Source organism: Mus caroli, unplaced genomic scaffold (genome assembly GCF_978045245.1).
Source record: "Mus caroli unplaced genomic scaffold, Mus_caroli_1 scaffold_2, whole genome shotgun sequence".
Taxonomy (NCBI): domain Eukaryota; kingdom Metazoa; phylum Chordata; class Mammalia; order Rodentia; family Muridae; genus Mus; species Mus caroli.
Window position 1 is genome coordinate 176,493,719 of NW_028227257.1, and position 18,447 is coordinate 176,512,165.

Genomic DNA, 18,447 nt, shown 5'->3' on the forward strand with positions numbered 1-18,447 from the left:
CACTGAGTTAATATGAAGTGGGTTACAGGCAGCCTGACACACAGTGGCCATCCCTCCATTGCTAGTTGTTAAACGCTAAAGTCCCATAGCAATACTGTTAGCCTGCTTCTGCTCAATACATCTGACTGGAGATCCCACCCCCAACCCCTCACCACTCGTCTTCCGTGTGACCCCTTTGGGCAAAGGATGTCTCTTGCAAGCATAGCATTTGATGGATTTGATGACTAAAGACTCGGGCCCATGCTCTCTTCTGGGGCTGCCCTCTACTGTGGGAGGTTTGTGGCAGAGAGCCTAGAATGCCACCATCCCGGGGAGACTGCACCAGGCCTGGATGTACACAGCAGTTGCGCTGTGAGCTTCTGTTCACCAGGAAAAGGGAATAACAAAAGGACAGATTGAGCAGCCAAGGGCACTGTCCATCCAGTGGCCATGTGGTCTGAGGGAAGGTCTTTTACACTGGTGTGTTGCCTGCCTCCTGCAGTCATCTATCTGTGGGTACCCTTCCTGCCTCCTGGCATGTAGGCGTGGCTTGGCAGGGATGCAGCTTCCTGAGTTGGATACAAGGAGCCAGCTGTGGCTGCGGCTGACCTCAGTTTCGACTTTCTTAGCATGTAAGATTGCTTCGCGTGAGTGGGAGCTGATTTCTGAAGCCCTTCTCAGGTTTGTCGTGCTCTCGGAGGATTCTTAGCTTCCCTGGCTTCAGTCTTAGGCATCATGGATTGTCAGCTTGGGAGACACCGTGACTGTGTACATTTATAAATGGCTGAAACCTTTGAGAATTTCCTTATGTGAATGTTCACATATTCATATTCATGCATGTGCCTGTACAGAGGTTGATAGTAGATCTTTATCTTATGGTTTGAGGTGAGAGTCTCTCATTGAACTGAGAAGTCACTGATTTGGCTAGAATGGCTGGCCAGCAGCTCTTAAGAATCCTCCCAGTACTGGAAATCCAGGAGTGTGTGGCTGCTCCTGCTGCACTATGGAATCTGGGTATTAAATGCAGGCCCAATGAGCCTTCTCCTTAGACCTTTCATATAGAGTCATACTAACAAATTTGTATGGCATTATGATATATTTTCTGAGCCCCACAGTCATCTCCTTTTTGTGGTGCCACTTCTACAAAAAGCCCTCTCCTATCCTCTAGTCTGTGCCTCTAAAATGAGTCTTGCCGGTGTCCCCAGTAAGAGGTGGCAGCAGAGCTGGCCAGATGATCACAGTGAGGGCTGAGGATGCTAAACTGAAGACTATAGAGTAAGATGCTCTTGGTGACCTTGGGGAAGATGCAGCTGGTGCTGCCAGGCTACCCACCTGCAGCTGGGAACACAGGAGGATGGAGGAGGGCATCCGGTGCTTGCTTATTTCTCACCACCTTATTCTTTTGAGGCAGGGCCTCTCACCGAGCGGAAGCTCCCAGCTCTGGCTGGCTAGAGAGTTTCCAGGGTCTCCCCGTCTCCACCTTCCAGTGCGCAGGTTATGGGCACCTGCAGCCAGGCCTGGATTTTTACATAGGTGCTGCAAATCCGTAAACTCAGGTCTCCGTGCTTGCATGGCACATATTCCTACCTACAGAGCGAGCCATTTCTCCATCACATCCCTGTTCCTGTGTCTAATTTCAGGCCTCCCGTTGTATGGCGGCTTAGAAGGGACTTTCTTTTGTATTTTATCTTGTGAGTAGAGTTTACTGTGTCTCTTTGGCAGAGTAGAGGACAGGGACAAGTGACAGCTATGCTGAGAAAAACAGAGGACCTGGGTGTAGTGATTCATGCTGTAATCCTAGCATCTGGGAGACCAGAGAGGCAGGAGGCCTGGAGTGAGTTTGAGGTCAGCTTGAAATAGGCCACCCAGTGAATTCCAAGCCATCTAGGCCTATAGAGTGAGCATCTGTCTCAAAAACAAAATCAAAGAAAAACAACAATAAAAGATAAACATGATGAATTCTTGAGCGAAGGTAAAAGATTAATTATACCTTATGGCGTAGAAGAGTGCCTGTGCTGTCAACCTTCCTGTGAATCCCTATTTATTTATTTATTTATTTATTTATTTATTTATCCGTGTTAGAGATCAAACCCAGGGTCTCGTTCATGCTCTCTTGTGAGTGAACTAAATCTTCAGTGATATATTGACAATGTCTGGAATGTCTGTGTGTGTACAAGCATGTACAGCGTGGATGCATGCATGAGTGAGTGTGTGTGTGTGTGTGTGTGTGTGTGTGTGTTGGGTGGTGGGAGGTGCATGTATTTTAAATCTTTTCCCTTTTCCTTCATACTCCTGATAGAATAGGTTTTAAGTTGCCTGTTGGGGATGGGGTAGGAACAGCTGGGTGTCAGCTGGGCTCCTGCATGGTGAGGTGACAATCTATTCATGTTGTGTCTTCAGAATCTAAGCTCTAGGAAGATAAATGGAAAATGCACATTGATTTACAATGTGGGGATTGCAGGTTTGGACAGCATGAGGAAGTAAGACAGTTGGGGAGCTGGAAGAATCGCCTATGATACTGATCATGGGACTTGAGGCCTCTGGTTTATTTCGGGCCTCCTCGTCAGGGTGGGGAGAGAGAGTGCTGTAGTATCTAAGAGGAGCAATGGGGACCCTGGCAAGGTCATGTGTCACAGGCCTAGAAGGTATCATGCTGTTCCTGACAAGACGGAATCTCAGCCATTTATAGTATGGTACATCTGATGAAGATAAATACTAGAAGAAGCTTAAATTTCATTATAGAGCCAGATTACCTGTGGGGGATTACTAATGGAAAATGTCGAGTCCCGAGCCAAGCTCCTCTGAGTTTATTCCTGGTATGCAGCTTAGTTTTGAGTCTCTTCCTTATCAGCTGGTTTGTACTGAAGGAATACATGCTAGTGTGTGTGTGTGTGTGTGTGTGTGTGTGTGTGTGGTAGTGGGGCTTGAGTACACTCTAATTTGTAATATAAATATGGTATGTGTACACGCACACATTCTCTGCAAGAAAATCATAGGTCTACAGGGAGGGGTGTGGCTGCCCCCTCTCTCAGACCTTCTGTCCTGCTCCCATAAAGCCACGTGCCCCTGTGTTTATTTCCAGCCTTCCTTCCCTTGAATTTTCCTGTGGCTTTCACTTTTCTTGCTTTGGCTAATTAAGAACTATCTCATTGATATGAATTGAGACCTAGTAATAGAATAAATGTTAAAGACAACGTAGGGATGAGTCCAGTAGGAGGACTCTGACTCATGGAAAACCTTCTTATTTATGTCCAAAATAATTTCAATAGAAAAATGAATCAAGGCGTTTGTGGGTCTATATAAGCTTAGATTCTAGTCTCTTTAATTTTTAAGGGCTTATTGTATATTATGTGTGTAAACATTTTGCCTGCTTGTTTGTATGTGCGCCACAGGCATGCCTGGTGTCCATGGAAGTCAGAAGTGGGCACTGGGTCTCCTAGATACGGAGTTCCAGAAGGTTGTGAGCTGTCATCTGCGAGCTGGGACTCTGACCCAGGGCCTCTGCAGGAGCACCAGGCGCTCTTCACTGCTGAGTGCCCCTGCCTCTTAAGTGAATTATAAAGCAAGCATTAGCATTTCACTTCTGCCCACCACTAACTCTCTTTCTTCCCTCCCATCCCCTCTCCTTCCTTTTCCACCCTCAACTTGTTTGTTTACTAAAAGCCTCAGATGTTAGCACATACTCTTTCTTCTTCTAATTGTCCTGCCTCCAGACGACCTTACGATGTTGTCAGATGTGATGGCATCGGTTTTAGAACTCTCTAGAATGACAAACATATCAGGGGATATTTCCAATTTGTTCAAACGATAGATCCCCTTTTTAATGCTCTAAGACATTTGTCTTTCAGTGAGTCTATTCTTTTCAGTTTAAAAAATGTTTACCATTTATAACCAAAGGCCATTTTTCTAGTAAGTGCAGCAAAAATCTTTATCACTGTTGGAAATGTGGAATTTCGGAATGGTTTCTTGAGGGTGTTTTAGCATGTTCTGAAAAGATGAAAATGCTGAAGTCTGTTGTGCTGGTAGAATGCAGGGAGGGCGAGAGTCTGGGAGGATCTCTCGCTGTCAGGTAAGAATTTAATGTGAAGTATTCATGCTCACCTATTGTAGGTAAGGTATTTTCCCCTCTTAAATATTCCTCTACATGTCTGGTATCTTAAGCATTTCTGTATTATTTAAGGGTTATTGATAAGTGTAGCATCAGTAACATACCTCGGTTGTTAAGCATGTAATTAAATTTATGCTGAATTTTCTTTTTCTTTTCTTTTTTTTTTTTTTAAAGAGGGCAACGGACAAAGGCTTGTTTTATTTTAATGACTGATCCACGTGAGGCCACAGCCAGGCCGCTATGTACAGACACGAGGGAAGCTTTAGTTCTTGGTCTCCTCCTCCTTGGACAGAGTCTTGGTGATCTCTTCCTTCTTGGCCTGGAGGCGCTCCTCCCCGCACTTTCGTGCTTCCTTGGTCTTAGACCTGCGAGCCTCAGCCTGGTCAGCCAGGAGCTTCTTGCGGGCCTTGTCTGCCTTCAGCTTGTGGATGTGCTCCATGAAGATCCGCTTGTTTTTGAACACATTGCCTTTGACTTTCAGATCAGGTACAGGCTGTGATACATATGGCAGTCAATCTTCTTGGATTCCGGTATCTCCTGAGAAGCCGGCGCAGGTTCCTCAGCCTTCTCATCCAGGTCACCTTCTCGGGCATCCAAGCATTGGCAGTGCCCTTCCTCTTCCCTATGCCCATATGCCTGCCCTTCCGTCGGGCCAGGGTGTTTTTCCGGCAACGAGCCGGGGAATGGACAGTCACAGGCTTGCGGATGACCAGCCCATCTTTGATCAGCTTCCTGATCTGCTGACAGGAGTTGGCATTGACGATTTCATTGGTCTCACTGGGATCCAACCAGACCTTCTTTTTCCCCCTCAGCGGAGGACACTAGAGGCAAGCCTCTTCTGTAGCCTGAGCATACTCATGGCTGCGGCTGCAGCAGCCTATGTTGAATTTTCTATCTTTATATTTTTGTTTATGTGTGTTCCTGTGGCTGAATGTGTGTGTTTCTATGTGCGTGCATTCATGTGTGAGAATGAACGCTCAAAGTTGATGTCAGGTGTTGCTCTCATTTGGATCCGAGTTTATGTATCAGCTAGTTTACCTAGTCAGCGTGCTCTGGGGATCCTGTTGATGTTTCTGCAGGGCTGGGATTACAGATGGCTGCCTTATCTGCCTGGTGTTTACATGAGGATGGGTGTGTGTGGGAGGATCTAAACACTAGTCCTTTCATTTATAAATCAAACTCTTTGATTAAAACGGTTAGGTGTTTCCCTCGTATACAAATCTTGGTAAGTAGTCCAGGGCCAATGTGGTTCTTTATAGTATCAGCAACCCAGGTTATTTTTGTCTTTATGGTGGTGGTGGTATGTTTGTGTGTGTGTGTGTATTTTATGAGATGCATCAGTGTCCATGAGCAGAGTCCAGAGAACATCAGGTATCCTGCTCTGTAGCTCTCTATTCCCTGGAGACACAGGGTCTTGCTCTGAATTGGAGCTCACTGTTTCAGCTAGGTTATCAGGCCAGCGAGCATCTGGACTTTTTCTTTCTCCATGCCCCGTGTGCTAGGATTTTTCTTTTACATGATTGCTTGGAATTTGAACTCAGGTCCTCAGGCTTGTGTAGCAAGTACTGTTATCCACCAAGCCACCCAACTGCAGACTCCTTCTAGGTATTGCTATATTCTGTGTAGACTGATATCATGGCCCCACACGGGGACCTCCATTCTGGCAGTGGAAAAAGGGAGGGACTAGGGACAGACAAGATGTGAACAAGCTAGAGCTCTGATAGTTAAGCCTAACTACAAGGAAGGATGGGAAATAAGGTCCCTGTTCTGAGTCACATGGATCGTTCCTGAAATCAGGGCTTTTACAGAACAGCTGTAGAAGTCTTTTTGGCAATAACAATCTGCAGTGGTAAATATACAACTAGAGTGGAAGGATCTATTAATAAACAGTCCATTGGTAACATTTTAAAAAGTTGAATTTCTTTCTATGTTTGTTATGGCTTTCAGTTCCCTTAACATTTAGTAAGCCCCATATATTAAGAACTGAAGTAAACATTACTTGTTTTAAAATTTTGAAATGCGGTTAGTCAAACTGTCACAGATTCTAATTTGTCTCTTTATAAACCAACTGATTGGCTTGAGAAGTACACAATATTGCAAAAGCCTGATTTATGAACTGATTATATTCATTGGCCCTAGGATATGGCAAGAAAGTACAGAGGAGTTACTTGGATGGGGAAGGACCTGGGCTGGGATCAATCATTGAAGTCTGTTATAGGAACATGTACACTGAGTGAAATGAAGGGGATCAGGGAAAGAAACAAGGAGGATGGGGAGGACTGAGAGGACTGGGAGGACTTAGAGAATAGGGAGGACACAGAGGGTGGGGAGGACACAGAGGGTGGGGAGGATTGAAAGGATGGGGAGGACGAGGAAGATAGGGAAGATAGGGAGGATGGGGAGGATGGGGAGGACAAGGAAGATGGGGAGGATGGGGAGGATGGGGAGGATGGGGAGGACAAGGAAGATGGGGAGGATGGGGAGGATGGGGAGGATGGGGAGGATGGGGAGGACGAGGAAGATGGGGAGGATGGGGAGGATGAGAGGGTGAGGGTGGTTAGAAGCCATAGCTGTGCAGGCTTGTGAGCGCTAGGCACACTAGACCTGGCTCTATATTTTGTCTTTTTTTAAAAAATACCAGTCTGAGAACATAGAACTAAGAAGGTCATGTAGGGCGACCATGTCAGGTGTCTAAGATGGAGACAGATGCCTCTGATTCTTAGTTCAGTGCTAGGAACCTCTCCCCCTTCCTTCATCCTGGTAAGAGCCCCTGCTTTACCTGTGCTTCCCACAATCCAAATCCATATGCATTTTTCATGATTTTCTTACTTTCTGGCTGCCTTAGAAAATGTATACTAAAAAAAAGAAAGGAAAAAAATGAAGAAAGAGAAGCTGGCCAGAGCTGGAACACTTTGATGTTGCTGGCCCCAAGGTATAGGCATTGATCCCTCAGCCCCACCCCAGGTGGATCCAGGAGGGGCCCCTCTGGGGGTTTTGTGACTGAAAGCACACAGAGCAAGACTGTTCTTCGGATGATTTAAAGAGATGATTCTCACCGTGTAGCAGGATGTCTGCTCTTTAGCTGGTAAATTTTGAGGAACCTCTCTGTATGTGTAGGGGGGTGGTTAATGGGAGAAAGTGACACCATCACCCAGTGGCACATCCTTGCCAAGATCTTGGTGTATAATTGTGGGACCTGGTCATAGGAGCAGACACACTGATTCTATATGTAATCTGCTTGAAGAAAAAGACTTACTAGAAGACCTCCCTGTGGGTCATTTAGTAGGTGACCGTGCTGGGATACTCAGAGAGGTGGAGTTTTGGATGTGGTAAGGTTGGAGGGCTGAAGAAAATCTATTTGACATGTGTGTATGCATGTGTGGGGGTGTGCATGTCACAGCATGGGTGTACATGTGCCATAGCACATCAGAGTCCAACCTCAGGTGTCTGTCCTCATCTTCAGCCTTGTTTGACAGAGCCTTGCTATTGTTGTCAAAGCTGGGCTGGCCTGTGCGTGGGCAATTATCCTGTCTTCTTTCCACTCTCCATGTGTAGGTGTGCTGGGATTACAGGTATTTGTGCTATTATTCTGTCTTGGTTTTATGTGTGTCATGGGAATCTGAAGTCAGGTCACCAGGCTTACACAACCTAATGAGCTATCTTCTTAGCACCTTATCTTGCTTTTCCTCTCAGTGGGAACAAGGGTCCCATTTAGGCTAATTTGGCTGACCTTCAAACCCCAGGGATCTGACGATTTTTATGATCCTGGCATTAGAAGAGTGTAGCAACACCCAATTCTCTAGACAAGCGGTGGGTCTTCTTGCTTGTACAGGCATGTTTCCCAACTGAGCCATTTCCCCATCTGAAAGCTGTCTGACTTCTCTCTCACCCGGATCACTCTCATTCACGTTGTGGACTTTGCCTGGCTGGGCTCACCTTTTCTGACCACACCCAGAAGCCAGTGAGTTTCAGCATTATCCAGGATGAATCTGCTCGGGCAGGGTCCGGGGCAGGCAAGCCAGTGTGTCTGGAATTGCTGTACATGTTTCCTTGTTGATGTCTTAACCTCTTCTTATGGTTGAGGATTTTATGGGGGAAAGGAGCCTAGTTAGAAATACAGTAGAAAAGATAAAGTTTGCCCTTTGCTTTGTGACTTTGGTCAAATGACACTTTGAACTCTTTGAGCCACTTTTTAGATAAGGTTATCCATCCCAGGAGGCATGTGCAGTCTTCTTATTTGTCATTTAAGCAGTGCTTCTTTTAGGACGCAAGATATGTGTGTGTGTATGTGTGTGTGTGTGTTATCAACTAAGTGTGGAGCATGAAGCTCTGTGCCTCTTGCTTTGCTGATGAGAGCTCTGACCAGTATAAAGAAGAATAAATGGAACCATTGTTAAATACCACCCATGCAATCACTTCCCCTCAGACTGCTTCAGAGAGTCCCCACAGCAATCTCTGTGGCTAGCAGGAAATTTCATTTTACGACTCAGGAGATGGAAACTCCCAAACGCAACCATGAACCTCGAAATACTCTCTTGTATAGAATATATGCTCCATCCAAAATGCATTTTTGAAAAGTTTGAAGAAGTCTAAAGTTCTGGCTGTTTATCATCATTATTATTATCTAGTGTCTACGGAAGTAGTTTTTTCCTATAGGTGGTGACTTCTACAACCTCACTAGGGCATCTTGTACTCCAGGTGAATCATCCATGAACTTGGTATCAAACTTCATGGCCCCCTGTCCGTTCTGTGGCATCCATGTGACTCCAAGTCCCCCGTCCATTCTGTGACTCCACACAGCTTCTCAACTTCCATCCCTTCTGTTCACTAAGCAAAGAGAGAAAGCACAAGAAAGATGAAAATGTGCTCAGCCTAACCCGTGTGGGCACTAGTGACTCCCTGATTATATTAGCTGTGATTTTTTTCTCTCTCCAGCAAATACTGCTCTGGGGTAGAAATTATTCACTCTCTAAAATTTTACTGAGCTCATTATATCCAAAGCACTGTGCACGGGCTCAGTTCCCCAGATAGTGCGGTGATTCAGAAGTTTTTGTGTGTTGTTTGTAATGTTTATCAAGAACACGGAGGATTTTTGTGTGTGCTCAAGTCTGGGTCCCATGCTCAGGGCTCCTGTAAAGCCTTGCCATGCCCTTTGCTTCACATGTACCCACTCATGCATGTACTTATGTCATGTATTCACACTGTGTGCAGTCTTGTCCTGGTGGTGCTTAGAAGAATTAGAATCTGTTAGTCTAGTGTTCATATGATATGTACAGACATATATAAAGACGTAAGTATATCCTAGGGCTTGTTAATCGGGGGTGTGCTCTCCCCATGGTGTGTGGTAACATTTGGAGGGCATTTGGTAGTTGTATGTGTTGTTACTTGTGTAAGTGGGTAGTCATCAAGAGCACTGCTAAATCCTAGTGCACAGAGCTGGCATCCTCCCCCACAGTGTTATCCAACCCAGCTAGTGATGCTAAGGTTGAGAAGCCTTGGTGCATCCCAAGCATGTATTGCCCAAAGCTATAAGATCTTACTAGCACAGCGGGTGACAGTTGCTAAGTGATACCATGCTAGGCTCTGGTGGGTGACTGGGTGCTCTGAGAGAGTGGAGGAGGGTGATGGAGGATGAGTGGGTGCCATCACAGATGTGGGAAGAGTTGAGGGTATGTTGGAGCAACCATGAGGCATCGCATGACCAGCATGAGGCTGGGAGTTGGGAGCCAGTGGAACAGAATGGTGAGTGTGCCCTGCCGTGGAGCCGAAGGCTGTGCTTGGAAAAGTGGAGACGCTGAACTGTAAATAAAGAGGGTGCATGGTTGACTCTGGGGTAGAGGAAGGCCAGGGTGGGCAGTGTTTCAGAAAGAGTTGCCTTGGTGGTAGCAGGATTGGTTGGAGAAAGGCTAGTCTGTAATACTGAGACTCCAGGCAGGTGAAAGGAACTTGTCATGGTGTCAACTTATGCCTGAAGGACAGACACTGCCAGTTACTAGCCTGTTCCTCAGTTTACCTATATGTAGATTGGGGGCCAAGAGATGAAATGTTTGGCTTTTAAACCTAGCTGAAGTGATGACAGGGCCCAGGGAACAGAAGGTGACCTTTATGTAGTAGTATTGAGAGTGTACCATGTCCTCCCATGTCCCACAGGCAGGAGCTGTCCACAATCTCTGAGTTACAAAGGAGGAATGGAAGCCTAAGGTCCCCTGAAGCAGCAGAGGCAGGTCTCACTCTGAGGAGTTTGTCACCAGAGTACAAACTCCTAAGCTCAAAGCTCATGTGATAAATGGGAGGCCTTGTAGCCTGCCCAGGTGCTGACCTGGGGTGTGGCCAGAAAGACTGACTCTAGCAGCATCCGAAAAAAGGCAGGCTTAGGATGTGGCTCCATGACTCCGTGGCTCCGTGGCTCTGGGCCCAGACTTAGAGTTTTGTGGCATCAGAGATCCTGTTCATTTCTGTGGCAACATTTTCAGTCTTTCCCCTTTGGAGTCCATCTTCACTTCAGAGAGGAACTGAGTGCCAGCTCAAGGTTCCTTAAGACCAGTGTTGATGCATTTCCCCCCTTAGTACAGGTTTAATCATATTGCACTGTTGTCCACCCAGTGAATTGTGTGTGTACGTGTGCTCGCACATGCATGTGTATATACATGTGAATGTATACATGTATGTGTATATGCATTTGTATATGTGCTCATACGTACATCTACATGAATACATGTAAGTACATATATATATATGAATATATGTACATAAGGGTGTATATATCTTTATATGTACATATGTGGTTTTGTGTGTGTGTGTGTGTGTAGACACACATAGACACACACAGACACACACAGACACACACATGTATGCACATATACACACACACACCCGTGCCTTCTCTATTTACTGCTGGGATTTCAGAAAGAGCACTTGCCTTTCTTTCTGCCTCCTGCAGCCAGGGGCTGTATATAATGTATTTAAATATATTCAATGAGATGCATGAACCAAAAAAAAAAAAGCCCCTCCTGGAAGCTGGATTTACAGCTGAGTACAGGTCCCCTGTTGGCATGTGTCACAGCTGTCTGGCAGCCTGGCTACTTTTATCAAGGGAGGAGAAAGCAGGTAAGGAGAGGAGGGAAGGGGGCACACAAGTGAGCAAGGATGTGGAAGCAGAGTGGACTGGTGGGAGAATGGGTGGGAACATCAGCAAGCAGAGATCTGAGCCCTTCGAGCCCTTCCTCGCAGGCTCCACCCCACCTTGTGAATAAATACATGTCATGCAGAGCTAACCAAGTGTGCTGCTTCCTCAGGCGCCTTTGCTTCCCTTCTTCCTGTTACTGCCGGACCGGCCATGCAGAATTAGGATGTGGGCTTCACTAGAGCAGAGCAGGAGGTGGACGATCATGTTTGAATATTGCTTTGACTCCGCAGGCAGAGTGCTTGCTAGAAAGCATGAGGAGCTGACTTTGGATCCCCAGCACCCAGCTAAACCACTGAATGTGACAGTCTATGTCTCTACCTCAGGCATTGAGAGCCAGGGACAGTTGGATCCTAGGGCCTGCTAGCCAGCCGGTTTAGCGGAACTCTGGGGCTTCAGGTTCAGTGAGAAATACTCCTTAAAAATAATGTGAAGAATGATTGAAGAAGACTCCTAACACACACACACGCACATGCACACACGTGCGCGCGCGCACACACACACACACACAGGTGGGGGGCGAGCGAGGTTAAAGAACATTTTTTTTTTTTGTTCTCCTGCTGTATGGCAATGTTACAATGATAATCTGAATTCTTAGGGCAGAGACTATAGTATAATGGGCTCTAGGATCATGGGTTTTATTCAAGGAGAGTTAACATTGCTGCTGAGGACATTCGGCTGGTGGGATGTATGTTAGAGATCTTACAGCTTCAATAGCCCCACAAGGCTCGTGCTTTCCTGTACTTGCTGAGGCGCGGGCACGTGTGTGTGTGTGTGTGTGTGTGTGTGTGTGTGTGTGTGTGTGTATGTATGTGTCTAACACAGTAACAGACGTGCTAGTTGCTTGTAGTGAGTGGCCTGCTCTAGGGGTGTGTGCACATGTAAAGCTTCAAGATATCTGTCTGTCTGTCAACATTAATCCTGCTTTGCAATTTTTAAGATCATGCATCTATAGTGTATAACACTAAGGCTTAGCAACTTCTCAGTGTTACCTGTACCACCATTCCTGTTACTTCTGCCTCTGACACTTCACTTCTTAGAGGAGACTTTTCCTGGCTGAGCAGTCCATCTTAGTCTACAGAGCAAGGTCTCTATGTTCATTGCAAGCAATGCCCATCCCTTCCTGCTTGCTCAGCAGGGTTGTACAGCAGAGAATGACTAAGAGGAGAAGCAGATGGGCCAGTTGTAGTGTCTGGTTTATGAGAATTTAATTATGCCTCTCGTGACAAAGCTAGATCCTGGCTGTGTGGCGTTATCGCCGCTTGCTCTTTATCAAGGCCAAGATGACACGTTCTATTATTCACAGAAGCAAAGAAACACAATGCATGGCCAAGCAGGGCCAAGCAGGGCCAATCCCAAACAGAAAGTGACCTCAATCCTCCCCGCCCAGCTCTCTGTGTATGGCGTGTATTTGGAAACTTACTGTTCCCTCCCATAGCAAGGGCACTTCTGAACATATTATTTTGGCAAAGAGTCATAGATACGAAGATATTAGAGTCAGTGAGTATTACCAGCTCTGCCGTATGCTGGGTGAGTAGAGATGGCATCCCCCTTAAGTTTCCAAGTCTTTGTTCATCTTTTACTTGTATGTCAGATGGATTATGACCATGCTGGTTGCTTCTGAGAGTGCCGTGGAGGGTGAGAAGGGATAATATAGGACTCAGATTCTCTGCAGACTTCACTCTGGAGGTGGAAGGGGCCAGGCCCTTTCTTGTATTCCTATCCAACACTCAGAGAGGAGCTGGGATGGGGGAATCCACTCAATGTTGGGTTTCCTCTGTATTTGTAGCTCTCAGTACATTACTCACTGGTCTCTAAATATCTACGAAACTGGAACATTTTCAAGTTACCTGAGCCAATCTGTACAGGAAATGATTTATTGGGCTGATTGTTGGAATACTGGGTACCCAGTTATAAACTGCAAGGGTAAGCCAGGGTGGATTTCTAAATGGTTGTGAAAGCCTAGTCGCTATTGCCTGAGCATGCCACGCTGGCCTCCGGTTTGGACATCCTTTAGAGCCCCATTTCGTCATGTTTCTGTGTTTGGGTGAGTTGTGTACAAGATGTGCTCCTCAACTTAATGAATTGGTAGAGGAACAAAGAGGCCAAAATAGCCTTTGATGGCCTGGCCCATATGTACGTAGGTTTCCTTTGTAAGGTCAGATGGTATTTTGTCCTCTGTGGGTTGCTGTGCTGAGAATCTGTATTTAGGAAAGGGCTGGCCTGAGGAACAGTGAGGTGGCCCAGCAATGAGCAAGTGATATTGTTTGTTTAGTGTGTGTGTGTGTGTGTGTGTGTGTATGTGCAGTTGCATGGCACAGTACATTTGTAGGATAAAGAACAAGTTGGGTGAATTAGTTCATTTCTCTCCTTCCAACATATGGGTTGTGGGGATTGAACTTGGGCAATTAGGCACCATTTCCCGCTTAGCCATCTAGCTGGCCCACCCCGTGTGTTTTCAGCAGTCCTGGGAATTGAACCTAGGGCCTCAGGCCTGCTAGGCAAGTGCTCTCTGCTACACTGTCTACTCAGCTCTCTCTCATTATGCCATTTGCCCAGACTGGTCTATGAACTCATTCTGAAGTTCAGACATGCCTTGACTTGTAATCCTCCTGCCTCAGCAGGTAGGAGTCAAAGTTTGTGCCTCCATGTTCAGCTCTTTGTCTCTTCTTTTGTTTCCATTAATGAGGCAGAGGAAAGCCGAAGGCTAAGATGTATTACATCGAATCTAAGATTGGTCTCAGTACCTCGTTCACAGTAAACCTCGGAAATCCTATTGTCCCCTTTCTAGGAATGGCAGAGAACAAGTAGATGGCATAGCCAGTTGATTCATGGCCAGCCACTACATCTACTTTTTAACCCTTCAGTCAAGTGATACTCTGGAGAAAGGAAGTCTTTTCTGATTTATACAGAGGCCCAGAGCTCGTGGCTTTCTTGCCAGTTTCTATTTATAGGAAATTGTCCATCGACATTCCTCACATATGGCTTACCCTCCTCTGGGCTCTTATTTTGATTCCCAACTCTTCATCTCTTAGGGATTACCTGCTGCATCTTCTCTTTAAAACCACCTGTCTCTGGCTGTCTCTGGCAGTAGCTCATTTTGATCCCTCCTTCTTCCTGTGCAGGTAGATGTGCCTCCTAACCATATCCAACAATTATGACTTTGTCATCTGCCTTGGTCAGTTCTTCCACTCAGCAAACCACTTAGACCAAATGGTTTTCATCATGGCTTTCTCCCAGGGAGCCTGAGAAAGGCACTAGCTGGTCCTGAACTACACGCTTCTCTCACCAAGCCTAGGATTGGATGGAGACATCATTGAGCAAGCATCCCATGGTAGATGCGGTTGTTCTATCCTGATCTAAATCTTCAGATAGTTGCCTGTTCTTATGAGGATATATTTCTTTGGTACCTCAGGTTATCCTTCCACAAGTTAACATCATTATTGACATCAGCCAAAGGTGAAAACAACCCAGGTTACCATGAATGGCTGAAAGTATAAATGGAGTTTGTGTGTGCATCCATTAGGATTATTCTGCCTTAAGACAGCAACTCTGACATCTGTTACAACATGTGTGAACCTTCAAAACTGTATGTTAAATGAAATAGGTCAGGCACAATAAGACAGATAGTACATGATTCTACTTGTGTGAGGTGCTTAGAATAGAAAAAGTCTACGAAAGAGGCACAATCGTTACCAGGGGCTGGGGGTGGGGGAAGTGGAGAAGTAGTATTTAACTGGGAAGATCACAAAGTTTTGGAGATGGGTGGTAGGGACGGTTTCATAACAACAGGTACTTTAGGCCACTGAACTGTAGACTCACAAATGATTAAAACAGTTGATTTTGCATTTATATCCATTTATATACATATAGAAGAACTTTGCAGAAATACATTTTGTATAACCCCAACCAAAACTCCAAATGCTCTCCCCAAACTCTTAACTTAAATTCCTCACCCTGAGTCAATTGAGGAGCTAACACAACAGTGATCAGCTAGGCCCTGTCTTTTGAATGCCACCACCTGCTAATAATGCCAACAAATTAGGAATCCACCGCTGGATTAATTCACAGATATGGCCAGAGTTCTCAGAATCCTGTCACTTTCTAAAAGTCCCAGCTGGCAACCAAGCCTTTGACACATGAGCCCCCAGGGACATTCTAGATTCAATCTGTAGCAACCTAGAAATTAGCCCTTGGGTGAGAAACCACCAGATTCCAGTATGTGACTGAACCAGTGTCCTTAGGGCCATACCAGGTTGCTCTGAGTCATCACCCTCCTTTTAGATGTGAATTTGCTTGTCAACAGATGGAGAATTGGCATTCCTTTCTTCTGGAACTTTGAGAATGTGACTTCTAAATGACCAGTGCCTAAAACAGCCCCCAGCAGTGTTCCACTGTTGCATACATTTTAGTTTTATTCTCAGGGAACTCAAGACTTTTTCTGTAGTTCCAAAGAGCCATGTGCTTCTGCTAAGTTCCTTGCAAGCCTGGGCTTCCACAAGGCTCCCTGGCGAGGGTAGACTTCCTCTCTGGGAACCAGAACTGTGCGGTGATGGTTATGCTTCGCTGTTGTAAAGATAAAGAGGAAGTGCCTGTGAGTTTTAAAATGGAAATCATGTGGGTAAATAAATCCTGAATGTCGCCAAACGGTAACAGTCAGCATTCTGGCCTTGTGCCCCAGCTCAGGGTCCCCATCGCTCAGTTTAAGATGGTTTGGGAAGTCTGTGGGTTTTTGGAAGTTATTTCCAAAATGGTTCGAGTGCTATGGTTAATGGTTAATCATATTCTTCATTGACAAATGTGACTGTGGATTGAAAATATTTTCACAACCACAGTGAATCAGTCAGTGCTCCTCCGTTGTAATGAAATTCCCGAGGTAATCAACTAGTTAAGAGCAAAGGTTTATTCTGCTCACAGCTTTGTAGGGCTCTGTTGCCTGAGATCCACGGGCCTTGCTGCTGTGGGTCTGAGGTAAGGCGCCATACCCTGGAAGGTAGACAGCAGAGCATACCCAAGCAGCTCATGACCAGGAAACAAAGGAGAAGAGAAGAGACAAGGAATCATGGTCCCATTATTTCCTTTGAGGACATGCAGCATACGACTGAAGGGATTCTCCCTAGGCCATTTCCTTGAAAGCCAATCCCACCCTGGGAACCAGTCTTTATTTAATCTGTGGGTCTTGGGTTCAAGGTGCAACCTACAGCATATATGTGCACATTGAGGAAGCAGGATCAGAGCACGTTCTACAGGGTCTTACGGTCCTGCTGACAGTGTAGGGCTCCCCTGTACGCCAGTCCTCCTTAATAGTCATGTATGGCATGAGACCTTAATTCAAGTCACTCCTAAGTGAGCCAGAGGAGTGACACTTTTAAGACACAGTGGGACATCTATGGAGAGACCCTCTGCACTCATTCTGTACGAAAGATGTAGCAGATGAATGTAAATGGATACGACCAGCCGGTCCTCACAGGCATTGGAAGCCTCATTTCAGCAGAGTGCATGATTTCTCTTTCCTTAAATGTGCCTCTGGGATAGGACATGGAACTGACAAGGGAAAGGATTTGTCGCCTGTAGGATTGGAGTCTGAGCCTGTGCCTTTCAGTTCTCCTGTCCCAGGTACAGTGTGTGGAAGCTGAACACGTGGGTGATCTGCATAGCTCTAACTATGCTGGGCATGTTCCTTGACTGGCGTGTTCAGTGTGGTATAGGAGGCTTAGAATCTTGATAATGGTTGGAGCATCTCCAATGGGCTCTCACTCAAACACTGAGTCAGCTCTGTTTTCTGTTTCCTTGTAGGGCTGGAGGCTAGGGATATTCAATGAGGCCTGCAGATTAGAATCACTTGAGGGAAACTTGTAAAAAGTCCACACATCTAGGCTCTGCTTGGTCCAGTTGTATCAGAAGCACTGAGTGGTGGCTATTTGGTATGCTATTTAAATGAACTCTTTGGAAGATTAAAAAATGCCACAATATAGAAGACTTAAAGGCCATGCAGAAGGATCTATATCCCTAGGTGGATAGAGACTTAAACAAAACAAAACCCAATACTCTATGAAAGTCTGAGGCCACCTATGGAGCCAGGGGCATTGGGACTGAGGAGGAGAAGGTGCCAGGTGGATTCGTGTGCTGACTCTGAACTTGGCATTCTTACACACTACATGAATTTACATGGATTCACTCATGTGTCACTCATGGATTCACTTTGTCCATCTTTGGAAGGGTTTTATGATTCTTGCTCAGTATTCTAAAGGGAGAAAGAACTTATAAAATCACACACACTTGCAAAAGGACACAGGAAAGACATTAAGCAAGAAGAACCTCGGATATGCCCCAGTATGAGTACCTGCAACAAAAAGCCAGATACCGTCTCCCCCAGTTCAAGGATAAGCCCTTGGTGCACAAGTACAAATATCAACCTGTGCCCATCCATCGGGGGTATTTCTGGTAACAGATTTCTGAAAGAAACACAGGTGATGGGCTGGGCTGTCTTCTTGAGCCCATTGAGAGAAACTAAGGCACAAGAAGATACTGCCTTGACCTGCCTCTGGTTTCAGCCCCTATGGAGTAATCTACCTTGAAAATACTTGCTTTGTTTGTTTGTATCCAGGAGGAATCTCATAGCCCATTGCTGGGATGACCACCAAACCTAATGTCACTGGTTTATGGACAAGGTGATCTTCTAGAACTCAGTCAGACTCCTTGTTTATGACTGTGGCCCTGCTCTTTTGTGGTTCTGCTCTGTGTGTCCCCCCCACCCCCCCTGCAGCCTAGTGGTGGGTGTGACCCTGGGAACAGACCATCTGTGTGTTTTGTTCAACTGAGTGACAAGGTTGTGTGTGCAAAGCTCACTGGAGCTCAGATGGACGTTTGCTTATTTCCCAGGGAAAAACCCCTCCTCCTGGCAGGTGACAGCAGCAGCTTCCAGGAGCACAGAGGGACAAACAAGCTGCATACAGGACTAATATTGACAGTTCCCTTGATTGAGGCACCAGTGACACATGCGGGGCTTAAGTCTGTCTCACATGCGTTCTCCTCTTGGAAAGAACTCACCCCAGTGGACACTGGGAGGCTGGATGTTGGCCTGTCATGGATGTCTAAAATTGCCCACTTCAGCCACAGAAAAGAAAATCCTAATGGGACTTGTCTTTTTCACATTCTCTGAAGGAAATCTTCCTAG

The 18,447-nt window shown here is 45.9% G+C and overlaps 1 protein-coding gene and 1 pseudogene across 3 annotated transcripts in view; one reads left to right on the forward strand and one right to left on the reverse strand.

The window, feature by feature from the left end:
• The window catches only part of Camk1d (calcium/calmodulin dependent protein kinase ID), a 401,559-nt gene that overhangs the window by 102,504 nt on the left and 280,608 nt on the right, over positions 1–18,447 (forward strand). The gene's annotated exons all lie outside the window — the stretch shown is intronic.
• Positions 4,317–4,955, reverse strand: LOC110289258 (large ribosomal subunit protein eL19 pseudogene; annotated as a pseudogene).